Source organism: Odocoileus virginianus, unplaced genomic scaffold (genome assembly GCF_023699985.2).
Source record: "Odocoileus virginianus isolate 20LAN1187 ecotype Illinois unplaced genomic scaffold, Ovbor_1.2 Unplaced_Contig_28, whole genome shotgun sequence".
NCBI lineage: Eukaryota > Metazoa > Chordata > Mammalia > Artiodactyla > Cervidae > Odocoileus > Odocoileus virginianus.
The window spans coordinates 86349-106229 of NW_027224345.1; the positions used below are offsets into that span (position 1 = coordinate 86349).

Sequence of the window (19881 nt, forward strand, 5' to 3'; positions counted from 1 at the left end):
ACCTCTAGCTGCCAGGGTGCACTCTGCCCCAGGTTGGCACCAGACACCTCTCCTGACCTCCATCTCAGCAACTACCCTGAACTTTCCTCCTGTGAGCATCAAGGGTGCTCTGACAGGAAAGCAGAGTGGTCAGGGTAAGCAGGACAATGAGAACAATGAGAGAAGGGGGATGGATTGGAGCTCTGTGACGTGGTAATGAGTTCCTTCTGATGGGGAGGCAGAATGGCAGTGATGAATGGGAACCGCCAAATCCCAGAGGAGGGTGTTTAGAGAACTAGAAGAGGGCCTTCAGGGGAAAGGGAGGATGTGGCAATGTGGCCAGACAGAGCCCACACAGAACCTAGACTGGGGGCACTCCTCTGGCCTGCTGGCCCGGATGGTAGCAGAGGCTGACCCAGAGTCCCCAACACAGGATGCCAGAGGTAATGCTCTGCAACAGGCTCTATAATATGGAGTGGCTCTCCACCAGGCCTTGCCCCACTCCCCCAACCCCTACCCCCCAGAGAGAGGGCAGAACACAGAATACGAGAAGTCCTTTAATCAAAAACTGCTGTGAAACTGGGGCAGAGAGGGGGCAAAACAAGGGCAGAGGATGCCCTGGTGGAGGCAGAACGAGAGGCAACAAGCTTGGCTGCAGCTCGCCGGCCCCGGAGGTAACAGCTGCTCCTCTTACAGGAAGATACTGGGCTCAACCTGTGAAACAGCAGAGTCAGGGAACAGCCTCAAGACAGGGCCAGCCCACAACCCTGCTCAACAGTCAGGACTGTGGGAAGGGGTATGGTGTGTGTAACACTCACTTCAAAGGATCTGGAACTCGTCAGCCAGGTGCTGCATGGAGGCTACAACAGGGAGACGCATAAGCAGGCGCACCAGACAGAGTGGATATAGGAGCCTGTCTCCCTGTCCCCGTAGGCAACCTCCTGGCCCTGAAACCTGAAACCCAGTCCCCTCCCAGCCCCGATGCAAAGAGCTCTGGACCTGATCCTCCCCACCACCTGAATTAAATGTGGAGCCCTTTCCTAAAAGGAAACAAAATGTGTCAGCAGCTCTCAAGCTTGGGGCCACGGCCAAACCATGCAAACAAACAATCCAACAAGAACCTTAGAGGCCACACCAAGCAGCAGTTAAAGGGAAGGATCAACAAGGCATCTCTACAAGTCCTATCAGAAGGAGCTCTCTAGGACTCATCTGGCTGGCAGAGTGTGCTCGCAGTCCACACAGTACTTTGCTACTTGTCCGCACGCCCAGCTGAACATGCACAGCAGGCTCCAGGATCAGGCTTGCTAAGTTCTCCTCCCCACAGGAATACTGATCCCCGCAAGGCCCCCTGCACTGGCAGCCCACCCCTGATTCTGCACTAAGAACCCGCTTCCCTCTGTCCCTGGTTCCTCATACCAAGTTGCTCCTTAAGGTCATCTATTTCTCTCTGTAGCACCAGACACTAGGCCAGCAGACACAGGAAGAAGAGAAATGGTTAGTATACACCCGCCTCCCCTCTCCTCCTCCTCTCCTCTCCCCGGGCCCTCCATCCCAAAGCCAGGTGTCCAGACTGGCAAGGGAAAGACTTTTCTCAGTGGAAAGGAGGTGGGCTCCCTCTATGGGGTGTGGGATGGGGACGAGGGAGGGGGCCCTCACACATGTCAGTTGAACTTGGACCCATATCCCACCATGGGGTTTGCGTGTGCATTTCCAGGAGCCAGAGGAAGCATTATCTGAAGACAGCCTTGGGTTCCCGGTGGCTGCTGCCGCCTTTCCACTCTCGGAGAATGGTCAGTTGGTTCCTGGTCACCTGACAGGGAAAGGACACACAATCCAGCTTCCCAGGCTCCCAGTGAGGTGGAAAGGGCCAAGCTGGGTCTAACGCAAGGTGAGGCAGCACCCCCCTCTGCTGGCAACAGGCCTCCCCTGCTCTGCCCAGCAGCCCAAACCTTCTCTCTGGGCCCGCCTCCCCTGTTCCCCATGGGCAGCATTTTCACCACTGTGGTTTGCAAATCCCATGGTTCTGGGTTTGAGCTTCCCAGAGCTGTAGCCACAGCCAGCACCTGGCAGAGCAATGTGGGCAAACAGCACTTCACAGAAAAGGCTATTAGCCTGCAGGTCTACAATCTGGAGTAGCTGTGGGGCAATGCCACTGATCACCTCTGCCAAACAAACCCCACACAGAGGATGATGGGGCCAGGGCCAGGCCTGTTGACACCCTGTTTCCCATGGGAGAAGCGGCCTGGGAGCAAGGCTGAGCCCCCAGATGAGAGAGAGAGAGTCAGAGACAGAGGTTTCTGCCCTCACCGCTGGCCTCCTCCCCCCATATCAAAACCCAGGACACTCACCTGAGGGGCCAGGCCCTCTGGGCCTGACTTCTCCCTTGTTCATGGCCACGGGCTCTGAGTTTCCTGAATCCTGCAGGCCTCTGATGTTGAGGTCGCCACTGCTGGGTTCTCCATGATGCATCCATGGACAAGATGGCTATGGCCTGTGAGTGGGCAGCTAAAACAAAAATTTCTCACCGATCTGGACTAAGGATATGTGTGTGTGTATACCAGTGCATTTGTATGTCTATGTCTCTGTGTGTGTGTACCAGTGCATTTGTCTATGTGTGTGTGTGTGTGTGCACGCGCATGTGATTCAGGACCAGGCTGAAGCACGGGCTTGGGAAGAGAATTGAAAGGCTGATCTCTTTAGCACTTTCTCCATCAGTCAGCCCCAGGCCAGCAGGCAGAGCTGAGCTGGGGACAACAGTGCAGCATTGAGAAAGCCCAGGTCCCCTGCAAAGAAGGTTTGGGGAATAGCTAGGAAGTAAGATTCAGGAAAGTGCTGCATCTAAAGATCAAGACTGTGAAGTTTCCAATGGGTCCCCTTGACCCAATTCGGCTACCAGCCCCCCCTTCCACTCCAGCCCCAGCCTCGTGGAGGAGGCTGGAAACAGGCCAAGGGTGGAGAACCGAGCCCAGCACACCCAAAGTGCTACCTTAACGTTTGTCCCTAGTAAAAGGACCCCAATCTGGCATCCAATTGACCCACTGACGACCCCTAAGGGATGGACAGAGGGTGAAGAAGTGTGTCTTGGGGAGGGTGGGAGGGGGAATAGTGGGGAGAGAGGAGAGGCCTGGCCTACCCACTTGGGCCTTTGGGAATGGGTCTCTATTTGGGTTGTCATCTTCTCCCGCCATCGCCAGCGCAGACACCACCTGCCCCACCCGCCTGACCATGGATTTCTTCCCAGCGCCCATGTGCTTGGATTCTTTGGTTCCCAAAGGGACCAAGGTATACCTCTTGGATCTCCCAAGCAGTGGGATGTCAGAGACTCAGGGGAAGGTGGCCAGATCCAGGGGAGTGGCCGATATTCCCTGCCCCCAGGAAGAGAAGGTTCCCCCAGGGCAGATTTGGAGGCTCCCCCGAGGGATTTCTTTCTTCTCCTGGGCCCCCTTCCTCCTGGAGTGGCCGGCAGCAGGCTGTCTGTAGCAGCCACTTGCAGAAACTGCTGCTACTGCTACTCCCGGGTAGCTGGGCCTGCTGCCCCCCTTCCCCCAGAGCATGCTCTGCATTTTCTTAGAGGAAGAGATGTCCGGCTCTTCATTGCCCTGCTTGCCCTGCCTTTCCACAACCGAAGTGAATCCTCACAGAGCCGAGGATAGAAGAATGCCTGGCACCTTAAGGAGATTTTCCCTGCCTTGGACATTCAACCATCTGGGCGTGTTCCTGGGATCCTCGGGGCTGTTGAGCTTGGCCTGGCCTCCATCTTTGGGATAAATGCTCACCCTCATCAGCTCTATCTCACTGAACTCATCAGAGGACTCGGGGTCAGACAGCAGCCCTGCTGGGCTTTCTGAGGGAGGCCACTGGCGATCCACAGCCATGTTCAACCTACTCTTAGTGCCTCTCTTAGGGTTTCCCCAGGTCCAACCCGCCTTGGGCCCGCCGACCTGGAGAGGGCAGACTGCAACCGGAGCCACTTCCCCACTACTCTGGGCAGCGGCGCCTCGACCGCCGGGACCCGTCTCGAGGTCGGCCCACAAGATGGACACTTCACCGACTGCATAGCTCTCCGGGTATGGGTATCTGCTGACGGCCAGCACATCCAGGTCGCTCAGCTGCCGCAGGATGGCCGCCACCGACTCATCAGTCAACTGCAGGGCGTCCCCCTTGTCATTAACCGGGGAACCAGGCCGGCCTTCGCGGCCCCACAGCACCAGCCCTCCGGCATCCAGCACCTCCCACACTGACTCGAAGCCCTCAGGGTCTGGGAAGCCACCCTCGCCGCTTCACGGTGTCCCCGGCTCGGGGCCCGGTCTGGGTCCTCGTGGGGCTGCAGAACCGGCCTGATGGACACTGGTCTGCTCCCCACCCTGGAGGCCAAAACCTGCTCCCCCAACAGACACCTCATCATCCCAGGAGCTCATGTCACGATCTGGGTGGCCCCTGGAACTGGGGTGGCGACAATTTATCACCCAGGTCGCGGTGGCAGTGGTGGTGCTGGTGGTGGCTGTCAGGTCAGGACGCAGGCAGCGTCTGGAGGGCGCCGTCAAGCAGCACAGGCACTGCATGCAGGAGGTCGCCGCAAACGACACAAGGCTTTCAGCATGCCTGGGACAACTGCACCACCGCCTCCTCATTGGTCTGGTTCCCGCCAACCAGCACGCACCTTGTTGGTCCACCCTGAGGCATAACCAATGGGGTCAAGGGCCTCCTCTGGTCTGCTGCCAAGCGCAAGGGCCCTCTGGGCAGCTGGCAAGTTGGTGGGCGAAGGTTATGGTGCGAGTACCTCTGTCAAGCCTCTCATCCCACCTCCTCCTGTCCTGCCCACCTCCCCCCTTTCCGATTAGAGTCACAGCCCTGAGCCCTGACTGTGTACAAAGTGGGTGGAGCGGGAGGCAGGAGGGTACTAAAGGCGCTGGTCTCCTGGGAGGTGAGGATGAAATGTCAGGATGGAGGCGCTGGGCGCCTAGCACGTGCTAAAAGCATTTGCCATCCTCCCTTCCACCGCGAGCCTTACCACCCAATGGGAGAACGGGCAGAAGAATCCCACAGGCAGTGATCAGTGATCAGTGGTAGGCGTACTTTCTCCCTAAATGGCCAGAGAGCAAAGAGTGTCCTATTTACTGCTTAAACGGTCTGATTCAACTGCTCCGTTAGATAGGTGATCAGATCGTCCTGGGCCTGTGTTCTCAGCAAACATTATTTGCAGGTGGATCTGGGGATGGGCTGGACTTGGCACCACTCCCTCAGCTCCTCCTCCACTCCGAAGCAATTTAAAGAAGAGGGAATTCCAGTGGCCAGTACACACTGCAAAAGATGCTCACCACTGATGCTCCTGGGGGTGCAAACTAAAACCACAAATCGGTTTTCACACTCTAGGTTTGTGATCTTCAAAGAGGTTAACCATTCAGAGGTGGGAGAGGTTAGGAGCCAACCCCTGCTGTGGTGTTGAAAAGAGCCATTTGGGTGGGTAATTTGGCAGAATCCAGGAAAAGCAACGGTATGCAGCATGGACTCTGTTCCTGGCACTCTTTTAAAAGTGCTTCTACTCTTCTACAGCACTTCTACCTTAAGCACGGTAGCTAAAATGTAATGCATCTTTGCGCCAATCCTAGGACTTAAGTACCCACTATTACTGGCTTATTACAGGAAATAGGCACAAGAGGTTTAGCTACTGGCCCAAGGTCATTTGGCTCATCTGGATCAATGGCAGGATTGAAACCAGGCAGTCTGGTTCCAGAGTCCTTGCTTTTAGCCAAAGACCTTAAAAGTGAAAGTAAAAATAAAATGAAATGCTATTTCCTCCGTGTTCAGGCAAGTCTGCTGCCTGGTGCATCTTCTAGAGACATGGCTGTTACCTGTAGTGCACAAGAACACATGCACAAAGATGCTTGTGATGGGAAAAACTGGGAAGACTTCAAATTCCCATCAATATGGAGATGGATAAATGCAACATGGCATCACATCCAGTGGATTAAAACCTGGCAGTCCAAAGGAACACATCAGGCCCCATGCACAGATTTCAAAAGCATCCTCCTGACTGCATGCTGCAAGTCGCAGAATTATGGAGTTGGATTCACACTGGTAACTTGAAACACACACACAGTCAATTGTATCTAACATTTGAGAATTCATATAAGTGTATGTACAAGTATGTTTTCAATGTCCAGAAGGAAGCACAACCAAGGCCTACCAGTGCCCGTAGCAGTGGGTGTGGATTACCAGGTGTCTCTCAGATTTTCCTGAAACTGGAGATTCCCAGCTTCCCTCATGTCTGGGAACTGGTCTTTCCCTTGGTAAAGCCAAGGAGTGTTAGAATTTAGGCCCTGGAGTGTTAGAATTTTTCCCTTGTCTGCCACCCAACCCCTACTCCAACAACCAGCCCTCCATTTCCCCCTACCTTCCTCCCTCTCTTTCCTATTCCTACTCCTCTGTCTTCAGTCACCTCTCCCTCCTGCATCCCTCTCTGACTGACCTCCTGGAGAAGCCTGGGGTACCTGAACCCCTCTTGCCTGTTTAACTCAAAGGCCCAGTTTCTCTGGGTCTGCACCTGAGAAGCTGGCCATGCTGAAGATTAGGGGAGATTGGGCGCACTGTAAATGTTCAATCCTCCTCCTCAAGCATGCCCCCCACCACCATGGTTCCTGCCTGTGTGTGGATACTGCCCTCTCCCACTTTTTCCAAGGACTTTTAAGGTCATGGTGTGCTGTTTCAGACATGCTCAAATGGATAAAGAAGCAGAAAGCAAAATCTCCTGCATCCACCAGTGCCCTAGGAAACATTACTGGTGGATCCAGTGGAAGCCTCTATCGTCCCTCTCACCATTTCCATTCCCTTCCTCCCTCCCCCATAGAGAGAATGTTAAAACTTCTTCTCACCACCTCCACCCTCTTCATCCCTGTGGCTCTCCTACCTCCTCTTCCCCTGCATCCCATACATCTCCAATGATGTCCCTGATCTCTAATTTACCCCTCTATCCTCACCAGGATCTGATACTGGTTTTGACTTGCTCTCTTGGCCTGGGGTGGGAGCCAGTGTCAGAGGTTCCTCTTGACCTTCATAAGGTGATAGCTCGTACCCCACAAACCAGTGATCCAATGTGAGGCTCATTGGTCCAACTGCCAAGTATATCACTTAGAATTATCACCTTGGGCACTGGAGAAATGACCACTGTGTCAGTCTAGGGACCCAGTCAGCTCACTGTGATCTGGTCCCTATTTCCCAACTCCTTTTAACACCAGCACCTCATAAGCCGCATTCTAACAGGTGCCATCGTGATACTTTGGGCCTCTGGGATCAATGTCAGCTCAGACCCTGTGTCCAGTAGTAGTAGAAGTGTTTGGATATTTTTCCAGCCTCAGTGTACCATCACCTGAGAAATGGCAGTCATTCTCTTTAGGGAAGACTGTAACCCACTGCCTTGTTTCTGGATCCTTCCTCCTCAAGACTCATCTACCTCTTCAGTGGGGCCAGTCTCTAAGTTGGCTCAGGACCAGGAACTGAGCAAAAGATTGTGGCTTTTTAGTGGGACAACTGCCCTCCTTCTTTTGCATTCTTGCCTGTATCTGGCTGTAGTTGCCCATAGGGAGCCATGCTATCTGAGCCATCTTCTGAGCTTTATCCCAGTCAAGCAGGCACCCTTGACTGCCCCTCTAACCTCGCTGATCATTACTGGACATGTGTTCCATTGGCATCTCTTGATTAAGACCTGCCCTCTATTACAGAAGAGTTCCTTGGTTCCCATGGGTGGTAATGAGTTCAGGGCAGGACCACTTTTCTTCCATTATCAGCACTGGCCTGCAGAAGGGCACAACCACCAAACTTCTTAGTGATGCTGGGGCCCCTCTCACTAGAATGCTCCTGATGGCTTTGGTGAGTGATGAGTCCTCTCAGCCCTACAGTGGGACATAACCATCAGGCCACACGGCTGGCCTCACCTTTGCTATCCGTTCTAGCATATCTGCATCACTCAACCTTTTTGTTCCTTCCTCTGCCATCTGCCAGTCCAAGGTGGCATTTCCACTTCTCTCTGTATGGGGCATCACTTTCTCAAAGCTTCAAAGGACCAGTCTGGCAGTGAATTTCCTCCATCTCCTGGAATCCTTGCCAGTGTGTTAAATCCCATGGCATGACAGAGTGTCTCCACTCAGTAAAACTTGCTTATCTGATGTTATATTCCAGTCCCCTTGATCCAGCACCCTCAAAATCCTGTCCCAGGGATATTGTCCTGCTCCTGCCAGAACAGGCTGGCTATTTATTGCAACTCCCTTGGTGTATCATTTCTTTTTCCTCTTATCAGGCTCAGTATATCCCCAGTGAGTTTATGGAGAAGAGATAGGGGGTTTCCCTGGGAGAGGCATCTGTTGCTTTGTGAGGGAGCAGACTCTGTAGCATCTACCAGCACAGGGCACGTGCTAGCTCTTGCTAGAGAAGGAAGGGCCACCTGCAAGCTCTGAGACCTCAGCTGGTAAGCTCTGGAACAGGGGAATCAAGTGGCATTGGAACATATCTGTTTAACTCAAATGATTGTAGTGATAGAGGACTAGACGAACAAAAAGACATGAAAAATGTATAAAACTCATAGCAAAACACATAAATCTATCTATATTATGAATTTATTAAACACTCAAATCAAAAGGCAATGATTGTCCACTTGATGTAAGAACCAGGTTCAAGCTTATTCCCTTGACAGTGGGTATACTTTCAAATTAATGACATAATCTTTACAGAATAAAACAGTAGAAAAAATATACTAGAATTAAGCATTCAAACTCCTGAAAAGACTTCCCTGGTGGCTCAGATGGTAAAGCATCTGCCTACAATGCGGGAGACCCGGGTTCAATCCCTGGGTTGGGAAGATCTCCTGGAGAAGGAAATGGCAACCCACTCACAGTATTCTTGCCTGGAAAATCCCATGGATGGAGGAGCCTGGTAGGCTACAGTCCATGGGGTCGCAAAGAGTCGGACACGACTGAGCAACTTCACTTCACTTCACTTCAAGCATTCAGACTCCTGTTGTATCCATAACAATTTCAGAGAAAGCAGACTTTTCAGGCGGAAAATGTTACTAGAACCATCACTGAACGTTTTATAGTGATAAAAGGATCCCTTAATTAGGGAAACATAACAATTTTAAGCTTTATGCACATAGCAACAGAGCCTCAAAATACACGTAACCAAACTTGACAGAATTCAAGCAAGAACTAGGACATTCAACAATTATATCTGGAGCCTTTAATATTCTACTCTAACTAATTGATAGAAGATTACCAAGGAGACTTGAACTGTATTCCCTATTAACTCAAGATAAGTGGCATCTATAAAACATTTCATTCAACAATAGTGGAATGCACATTCTTTTCAATTTCACATAGATCATATTGAAGGCAATGAAACTAGTCTCAATAACTTAAAAAGGATCTAAAGCCTACGAAAGTATTAGCTCTATATTGGTGGAGGTGTGTGAGATGACAGTACCACTTTCAAAAGCTTCAAGGAAAGTAAATATCTTAGAGATCAGCCAGCTTTCTGTTAGAAGAAAGAAGGTAAGAGGACCATCTAGAGATGTTGAAGATACTGGGGAGTATCTTCGCTGTCACCTAATGGCCTTGTTTTCCATTTCCCTGAGACTATAGGGTAATCGGAAGAAATCTTTCCTCCTTCCACCTAAATATTTTCCTCTTTTGAAGATCATTCTATCAGCATATAGTCATGTCATTTCTCCTAAATTAAAAACTCTCTTCTCATCCCATTTTTCTTTCAGCTCTTCCACGTTTCTAAGATCAGCTTTATAGAAAACTTCTTGAAAAGGGCTGTGTATACTCACTGCATCAGGTTACTCTACTCCCATTCACTCTTCCTCCCTTTTCTTTTCCACTTAATAAATCTTTACTGAATGCTTTCCATGTGCCAGGTACTGTTCCAAGACTTCAGACCACAACAGTGAACAAGACACAGTAAGTTCCTGCCCTAAAGGAACTTAATATTTCTGTCACAGGCTTATCAGCGGTATTTTCTGAATCTTCACATATTCACTCCTTTGGTCTTGGAGATCATTTTGTTAATTGGTATTCCAAATTTTACTCATTGCTAAGGGTGCTGCATTGATCCAGAACATTCCTTTGCCTAGGCCCTAAGTGAGATATTCTGTTTACTGGAACTGCCCCCTCCTTTTTTTCCTGTTACTACAATGTTTTTGATGGGACATAGCCTCCAGGAGTTTCCCTAGAAAAGGTACATGGGAATGATTTCTTTTGAGATTTTGCATGAGCAGAGTTTGTCTTTGCTTTACACTTATTTGACAGCTTGTTTTATAATTTCAGGCTGAAAATTTCACCAAGATTTTTTAAAGGCATTGATCTAAAGGTTTTTAACTTCCCTCATGTCACTTTTGAGATGGCTGGTGTTATTTTGAATGCTATTTTGCTTCCTAATTCTCTATATGTGACTCATTAACATTTTAAAATAATATCCTTGAAATTATTATAGTGAAATTACATTTTTTTTGTTTTCAGCACCATGAATTTTAACACATGAATAACCTCATGTAACTATCACAATGATCAGGGTATAATAGAGTTTTATCATCCCCCCAAAATCCCTCTTCTGCCCTTTGTAGTCAAACCATGCCCTCCATCCCAGACCTCTGATAACCAGTAATCTATTTCCTGTCCTTATAGTTTTACCTTTTCCATAATGTTAAACAAACATAATGATACGTTTTGAGACGGGCCTCTTTCATTTAGCATAATGCATTTGTGATTCATCCAGTCTGTGGATATATCAACTGTATCCTCTTCATGGATGTACCAGAGGCTGTTTAATCCATTCATCTGTTGGAAGACATCTTGGCTGCCTTCAGTTTTTAGAGATTATGAATAAGATTGGCATGAACATTCATGCACAGGTGTTTTTGTAAACCTAAGTTTTCATTTCTCTAGGGCAAGTACCCAGGAGTGGGACTGATGCCTCATGTACTAAGTGTGTGTGCTTAGTCGCTCAGTCACATCTGACTCTTTGTGACCCCATGGACTGTTGCCAGGCTCCTCTGTTCATGGGATCATCCTGACAAGAATACTGGAGTGGGTTGCCATTTCCTCCTCCAGTGGATCTTCCCAACCCAGGGATTGAACCTGTGTCTCTGGCGTCTCCTGCATTGGCAGGCGGGTTCTTTACTACTGAGCCACTTGGGAAAACCAGGTATATATTTACCTTTTAAAGAAATTGGCAAAATGTCTTCCAGAGTAACTGTACTATTCTGCATTCCCTCCATCAATATATGAGCATTCCATTTGCTTCAGGTTCTCTCCAGCACTTTGATATTTTGTTTTTGTTTTTGTTTTTAACTACAGCTATTCTAATAGGTATGTAGTGGTATCTGATTGTGGTTTTAATTTGCAGTTTCCTAACAGCTAATGATGTTAAACATTATTTTGTGTGTTTTTTGTGTTTATTTGCCATTCTTATGTCCTCTTCAGTGCATTGTCTGTTCAAGGCCTTTGCTTGCTTTTTAATTTAACTGTTAATTTTCTTATTGTTGAGTTTTGAGTGTTCTTCATATATGCTGTGTGTTTTGGATCTTAGTTGGTTGTGTAATTTACAAATACTTCATTGTGAATATCATTTTGTCTTTTCATTCTCTTAATAAGCTTTCTCAGAATAAATGTTTTAAATTATGATGAAATAAAATGTAGCACCTTTTTTCCTTATGATTTCTCTTTTAAATTTTATTTATTGATGTGGACCATTTTTAAAGTCTTTATTGAATTTGTTACAATATTGCTTCTTTTTTTTTTTTTTTTTGGCCATGAGGCATGTGGGATCTTAGCTCCCCAACCAGGGATTGAACCCACACCCCCTGCATTGGAAGGCAAAGTCTTAACCACTGGACTGCCAGGGAAGTCCCCCTTATGATTTCTTATTGTTCATGCTTTTGATGTAATGTTTATGAATTCTTCATGTATCCACAAGTCATGAAATTTTCTCCTGTTTTCTTCTAAAAATATTATAGCTTTATGATCTACACTTAAAAATATGATCCATTTTCCCTTTATTTTTTCTTTCAGTTTTATTGAGATATAATTGACATACAATACTATATAAGTTTAAGGTATATTAATCATAAGATTTATTTACATACATCCTATAATGATTAGTATAATAAGTTTAGTGAACGTCCATCATCTCATATAGATACAAAATAAAAGAAATAGAAAAAATTTTTTTTTTGATGAGAACTCTTAGGATTTGCTTTCTTAACTCTCATATGTAAGGTCATTATAATGCAATATATAACTGTATTAATCATGTTGTACATTACATCCCTAGTACTTATTTATCTTATAACTGGAAGTTGGTAAGTTTTGACTGCATTTATCTCATCCCCTCTGCTCCCACCCTTGACTCTGATAGCCACAAATCTGATCTTTTTCTATGAATTTGTTCGTGTTTGAGGTATACTATGTTAGTTTCCAGTGCACGATACAGTGATTCAGTATTTTTATGTTTCAAAATGATCACCACAATAAGTCTACCATCTGTCACATACAAAGATATCATATAATTATTGACTATATTCCCACACTGTACATTTCATACCCATGATTCATTTACTTTGTAACTGGAAGTTTGTACCTTTTGTTTTTCTTGTTTAGAGGCTAAGTCGTTCCCAACTCTTTGAGGACCCATGGAATGCAGCACACCAGGCTTCCCTGTCTTTCACTATCTCCCTGAGTTTGCTCAAACTCATGTCCATTGAGTCAGTGATGCCATCCAATCATCTCATTCTCTGTCACCCCTTCTCCTCCTGCTCTTTTTTCCAATGGCTCCTGTTTTCCAGTGACTCAGCTCTTTGCATCAGGTGGCCAAAGTATTGGAACTTCAGCTTCAGCATCAGTCCTTCCAATGAATATTCAGAGTTGATTTCCTTTAGGATTGACCAGTTTGATCTCCTTGCTGTCCAAGGGACTCTCAGGAGTCTTCTCCAGCACCACAGTTTGAAAGCATCAATTCTTCAGTGCTCAGCCTTCTTTATGGTCCAACTCTCACATCCATACATGACAACTGGAAAAACCATAGCTTTGATTATACAGATCTTTGTTGGCAAAGTGATATCTCTGCTTTTTAATACACTGTCTAGGTTTGTCATAGCCTTTCTTCCAAGGAGATGTCATCTTTTAATTTCATGGTGGCAGTCACCGTCTGCAGTGATTTTGGAGTGCAAGGAAAGAAAATCTGCCACTGTTTCCATTTCTTTCCCCATCTATTTGGCATGAAGTGATGGGACCATATGCCATGAACTTTTTGAGTGTTGAGTTTTAAGCCAGCTTTTTAACTCTCCTCTTTCACCTTCATCAAGAGGCTCTTTATTTTCTCCTCGCTTTCTGCCATTGGGGTGATATCATCTGCATATCTGAGATTGTTGGTATTTCTCCCAGCAATCTTGATTCCAGCTTGTGATTCATCCAGCCCTGCATTTTGCATGATGTACTCTGCATGTAAGTTAAATAAGCAGGGTGACAATATATAGCCTTGACATACTCCTTTCCCAATTTCGAGACACTCACTTATTCCATGTCCAGGTTCTAACTGTTGCTTCTTGACCTGCATACAGGCTTCTCAGGAGGCAGGTAAGATGGTCTGGTATTCCCATCTCTTTAAGAATTTTCCACAGTATTTTTGTGATCTACACAGTCGAGGGCTTTAGCGTTGTCATTGATGCAGAAGTAGATGTTTTTCTGGAATTCTCTTGCTTTTTCTATGATCCAACGGATGTTGGCAATTTGATCTCTGGTTCCTCTGCCTTTTCTAAATCTAGCTTGTACATCTGGAAGTTCTTGGTTCATGTACTGTTGAAGCCTAGCTTGAAGGATTTTGAGCATTACTTGTGCTAGCATGTGAAATGAGTGCAATTGTACGGTAGTTTGAACATTCTTTGGCATTGCCCTTCTTTGAGACTGGAATGAAAACTGACCTTTTCCAGTCCTGTGGCCATTGCCGAGTTTTCCAAATTTGCTGGCATATTGAGTACAGCACTTTAACAGCATATCTTTTAGGATTTGAAATAGTTCAGCTGGAATTCCATCACCTCCATTAGCTTTGTTTGTAGTAATGCTTCCTAAGGCCCATTTGACTTCACACTCCAGGATGTCTGGCTCTAGGTGAGTGATCACACCATCATGGTTATTGGGGTAATTTAGACATTTTTTTTTTGTATGGTTTACCTCTTTGTAGTCTCTTCTACTTCTGTTAGGTCCTTGCTGTTTTTGTCCTTTATTGTGCCCATCTTTGCATGAAATGTTCTCTTTATCTTCCTCATCTATTTCTTTCATCCCCTACTCCTCTCTCTTCTGGAAACAACTTGTTTGTTTTCTATGTATATAGCTCTCTTTTGTTGTATTTCTTCACTTGTTTTGCTTTTTAGATTCCACATATGAGTGAAATCATATGCTATTTTTCTTTCTCTGTCTTATTTATTTCACTTAACATAAAACCCTCCAAGTCAATCCATGTTGTCACAAATGGCAGAATGTCATTATTTTTATGGCTGAGTATTATTCTGTCATAGGTATATACCACTCTCCTTTATCCATTCATCCATGGATGGGCACTTTGGTTGCTTCCATATCATGGCTATTGTAAATAATGTTGCAGTGAACATAGGGGTTGATATGTATTTTTGAATCAGTATTTTTGTTTCTTTGGATAAATAGCTTGGACTGGAACTTCTGGATCATATAGTAACTCTATTTTTAGTTTTTAAAGAAACCTCCACACTGTTTTTCATAGTGGTTGCCCGAATTTACATTCTAAGCAACAGCACATGAGGGTTCTTTTTTCTCCACATCCTTGCCAACACTTGTTTCTTGTATTTTTGATAATAGTCATTGTGACATGTGTGAGGAGATACTGCACTGTGGTTTTCATTTGCATTTCCCTGATGATTAGTGATGTTGACAATATTTTCCTGTGCCTGTTAGCCACCCGAAAAATGTCTCTCCAGGTCCTATGCCCATTTTTCAGTAGGGTTGCTTTTTTTCCCTCTTTTATTTTGAGGTATATGAGTTCTTTGTATATTCTGGATATTAACCCTTATCAGATATATCATTTGCAAATATTTTCTTCCATTCATTAGGCAACCTTTTAGTTTTGTTGATAGCTTGATTCACTGTACAAAAGAGTTTTAGTTTGATGTAGTCCTATTTGTTTACTTTTACTTTTGTTTCCCTTGCCTAAGGAGACATGGTGAAAAACAATATTACTAGGACCAGTGTCAAAGAACATACTATCTATGTTTTCTTCTAAAATTTTCATGATTTCAGGAGTTACATTTACATCTTTAACCCATTTTGAGTTTATTTTTATATGGTGTGAGAAAGTACTCCAATATGATTCTCTCACATGTAACTGTCAAATTTTCCCAACAACATTTATTGAAGAAGCAGTCTTGTCTCCACTGTATATTCTTGCCTCACTTGTCATAGATTAATTGACCAAATAAGAGTGCATTCATTTCTGGACTCTATTCTGTTCCACTGATACATGTGTCTCTTCTTGTGCCAGTACTGTACTGTCTTGATTACTGTAGCTTTATAGTACAGTTTGAAACCAAGGAGTGTGGTACCTCCAGTTTTGTTCTGAACCTTTCTCAAGATTGTTTTGGCTATTCAGGGTCTTTTGTGTTTCTATACAAATTTTAGAATTATTTGTTCTAGTTCTGTGAAAAATGCCATTGGTATTTTGATAAGGATTGCATTGAATCTGTAGATTGCTTTGGGTAGTATGGTCACGTTAACAATATTAATTAATCCAATCCATGAGCTGGGTATATCTTTCCATTCATTTGTGTTGTCTTCAATTTCTTTCATGAGTGTATAGTTTTCCAACTACAGATATTTTACCTCTTTAATTTATCTTGGATGTCTTATTCCTTTTGATGTAATTGTAAATGAGATAGTTTTCTTAATTTCCTTTCCAATAGTTTGCTGTTAGTGTATATAAATGTGGCAGATTTATGTATATTAAATCTTTTACCCTGAGACTTTAGTGAACTCATTGATGAGTTCTGGTAATTTTTTTGATGGCGTCCTTAGGATTTTTTAAATATAGCATCATGTCATCTACAAATAGTGACAGTTTTACTTCTTCCTTTCCAATAGAGATCACTTTTTTCCATTTATTTTTATTCGTTGGAGGCTAATTGCTTTACAATATAGTAGTGGTTTTTGCCATACATTGACATGAATCAGCCATGGATTTACATGTGTTCCCCATCCCGATCCCCCCTCCCACCTCCCTCTCCATCCCATCCCTCTGGGTCTTCCCAGTGCACCAGCCCTGAGCACCCGTCTCATGCATCCAACCTGGGCTGGTGATCTGTTTCACCCTTGATAGTATACTTGTTTCAATGCTGTTCTCTCTGAACATCCCACCCTCGCCTTCTCCCACAGAGTCCCAAAGTCTGTTCTGTACATCTGTGTCTCTTTTTCTGTTTTGCATATAGGGTTATCATTACCATCTTTTAAAATTCCATATATATGTGTTAGTATACTGTATTGGTCTTTATCTTTCTGGCTTACTTCACTCTGTATAATGGGCTCCAGTTTCATCCATCTCTAGAACTGATTCAAATGAATTCTTTTTAATGGCTGAGTAATATTCCATAGTGTATATGTACCACAGCTTCCTTATCCATTTGTCTGCTGATGGGCATCTAGGTTGCTTCCATGTCCTGGCAATTATAAACAGTGCTGTGATGAACATTGGGGTACACATGTCTCTTTCAGATCTGGTTTCCTTGGTGTGTATGCCCAGGAGTGGGATTGCTGGGTCATATGGCAGTTCTATTTCCAGTTTTTTAAGGAATCCCCACACTGTTCTCCATAGTGGCTGTACTAGTTTGCATTCCCACCAACAGTGTAAGAGGGTTCCCTTTTCTCCACACCCTCTCCAGCATTTATTGCTTGTAGACTTTTGGATAGCAGTCATTCTGACTGGCGTGTAATGGTACCTCATTGTGGTTTTGATTTGCATTTCTCTGATAATGAGTGATGCTGAGCATCTTTTCATGTATTTGTTAGCCATCTGTATGTCTTCTTTGGAGAAATGTCTGTTTAGATGAGATCACTCATTTCTTTTTCTTGCTTGACTGCTGTGGCTAGAACTTGTAACACTGTGTTGAATAAATGTGGTGAGAGTGGGCATCCTTGTCTTGCTCTTCATCTTAGAGAAAATGCTTTTCACTATTGAGCATTATGATAGTTGCAGGCTTATCATATATGGCTTTTATTGTGCTGAGGTATGTTTCCTTTATACCCACTTTGTTGAGAGTCCAAAGCCTTTTCTGTGTCTACTGAGATATTTAGATAATCATATGGTTTTTATTATTTAATTTGTTATTGTGCTGTATCACATTGATTGATTGACTGATGATTGAACCATCTGAGCATCCTATTATTAATAGCACTTGGCCATAGTGTATGATCCTTTTTAATGTATTGTTGAATTTGGTTTATAATATTTTATTGAGTGTTTCTGCATCTATGTTCATCAGTGATATTGGCATGTAATTTTCTTTTTTTGTGGTGTCTTTGTCTGGCTTTGGTATCAGGGTGATGCTGGCCTGGTAGAATGAATTCAGAAATGTTCCTTTCACTGCAACCTTTTTTGGAATAGTTTGAGAAGGATCTATATTAACTCTTCTCTAAATGTTTGATAGAATTCACCTGTGAAGCCATCTGGTCCTGGACTTTTGTTTGTTGGGAGTTTTTTTTTTTTCAATAGTGATTCAATTAACTTACTGGTAACTGGTCTGTTCATATATTTTACTTCTTCCTGGGTCAGTCTTGGGAAGTAGTGCATTTCTAGGAATTCATTCATTTCTTCTATGTTGTCTATTCCATTTTATTGGCATGTCGCTGTTCATAGTAATCTTTTATGATCCTTTGTATTTCTGTGGTGTTGGTTGTGACTTATAGTTTTCTTTATTTCTGATTTCATTAATTTGGGCCCTATCCCTCTTTTCTGATGAGTTTAGCTAAAAGTTTATCTACTGTGTTTATCTTTTCAAGGAACTCTTAGTTTCATTGCTCTTTTCTATATTTTGTGTGTGTGTGTCTACTTCATTTATTTCTGCTCTGAATTTTTATGATTTCTTTCCTTCTACCAGCTTTAGTTTTTGTTTGTTCTTCTTCTCATTCCTCTAGGTATAAGGTTGTTTACTTGAGGTTTTTCTTGTTTCTTGAGGTAGACTGTTATTGCTATAAACTTGCCTTTTGATGTATCCCATAGAATTTAGATCACTGTGTTTTAGTTTTCATTTGTCTCTAGGTACCTTTTGATTTCCTCTTTGATTACTTTAATGACCCATTGGTTGTTTGGTACATATTATTTAGCCACCACGTATTTGTGGGTTTTTTTTTTTTACTTGTAGTTGACTTCTGGTTTCACAGTGATGTGGTCAGAAAAGATGCTTGATGTTATTTCAAATTTCTTAATTTAGTGAGACTTGTTTTGTGGCCTAGCATGTGTTCTATCCTGAATAATGTTTCATGTGCACTTAAAAGGAATGTATTCTGATACTTTTGGATGGAATGTTCTATGTATATCTATTCAATCCATCAATATGATCTAATGTGTCACTTAAGGTTAGTGTTTCCTTATTGATTTTCTGCCTAATCTGTCCTTAATATAAGTGAAGTGTTAAATTCTTCTACTATTATTGTGTTACTGTCAACTTCTCCCTTGGTGTTTGTTAATATTTGCTTTATGTATTCAGGTGCCTCTATGTTGGGTGCATATTTACAATTGTTACCTCTTTTTTTCAGGATCGATTCCTTGATCATCATGCAATTAATGTCCTTCTTTTGTTACAGTCTTTGTTTTATAGTCGATTTGGTCTGATATGAGTGTGGCAACCCCAGATTTCTTTTGATTTCCATTTGCATGGAATATCTTTTTCCATCCCCTCACTTTCAGTCTGTATGTGTCTTTGGATCTGAAGTGAATCTGTTATAAGACAGCACATATGTGGTTCTTGTTTTTGTATCCATTCAGCCATTTAATGGTTTTTATCAGAGCATTTAGTCCATTTGCATTTAAAAGTAATTATTGATAGATGTGTACTTAGTGCCATTTTGCTCATTGTTTTAGGGTTGCTTCTATAGTTCTTTTTCTGTTCCTTTTTTCTTCTTTTTCTTTTTTCTTTTTTAATTTAATGATCATTGTTAGTGCTATGTTAGAATTCCAATCTCTTTTCTTGTGTATCTATATAGATTTTTTTTTGGCTTGTGGTTACCATAAGGCTTATACATAGTAAAATATATATGTAAAATTTTACATATATATAACTATTTTAAGTTGTTGATCTCTTAATTTCAAATGCATTTTAACAACCGTGCATCTTTATCTCCCTATGTTCAATGTTTTTGACATCATATTTTACACCTTTTTGATTCACGTATCTCTTAACCACTTGTTGCAGATAAAGATAATTTTACTGCTTTTTTCTTTTAATCTTACACTAGTTTTGTAATTGATTGATTTACTACCTTTACTGTATATTTGCCTTTACCAGTGAGATTTTTTTTTCCTTTTCATATTTCCACGTTGTGGCCTTTTCTGCTTAGAGAAGTCCCTTTAGCCTTTCTTATAAAACCAGTTTCAGTGTGCTGAACTCTTTTAGCTTTTACTTATTTATATGACCCTATCTTGCCTTCAGATCTGAATGGTAGCCTTGCCTGATAGAGTATTCTTGGTTGTAGGTTTTTTCCTTTCATCACTTTAAATAAATTCACCACTGCTTTCTGGCCTTCAGAGTTTCTGCTGAAAAGTCACCTGATAGCCTTATGGGAGTTCCCTTGTATGTTTTAGTTGCTTTTGCCTTGTGTGTGTGTGTGTGTGTATATATAT

General features: G+C 43.7%; 1 pseudogene; it reads right to left on the bottom strand.

Moving 5' to 3' along the window:
* Positions 1-798: 798 nt before the first annotated feature.
* Positions 799-4397, bottom strand: LOC110123599 (uncharacterized protein CXorf49 homolog; annotated as a pseudogene).
* Positions 4398-19881: the final 15484 nt, after the last annotated feature.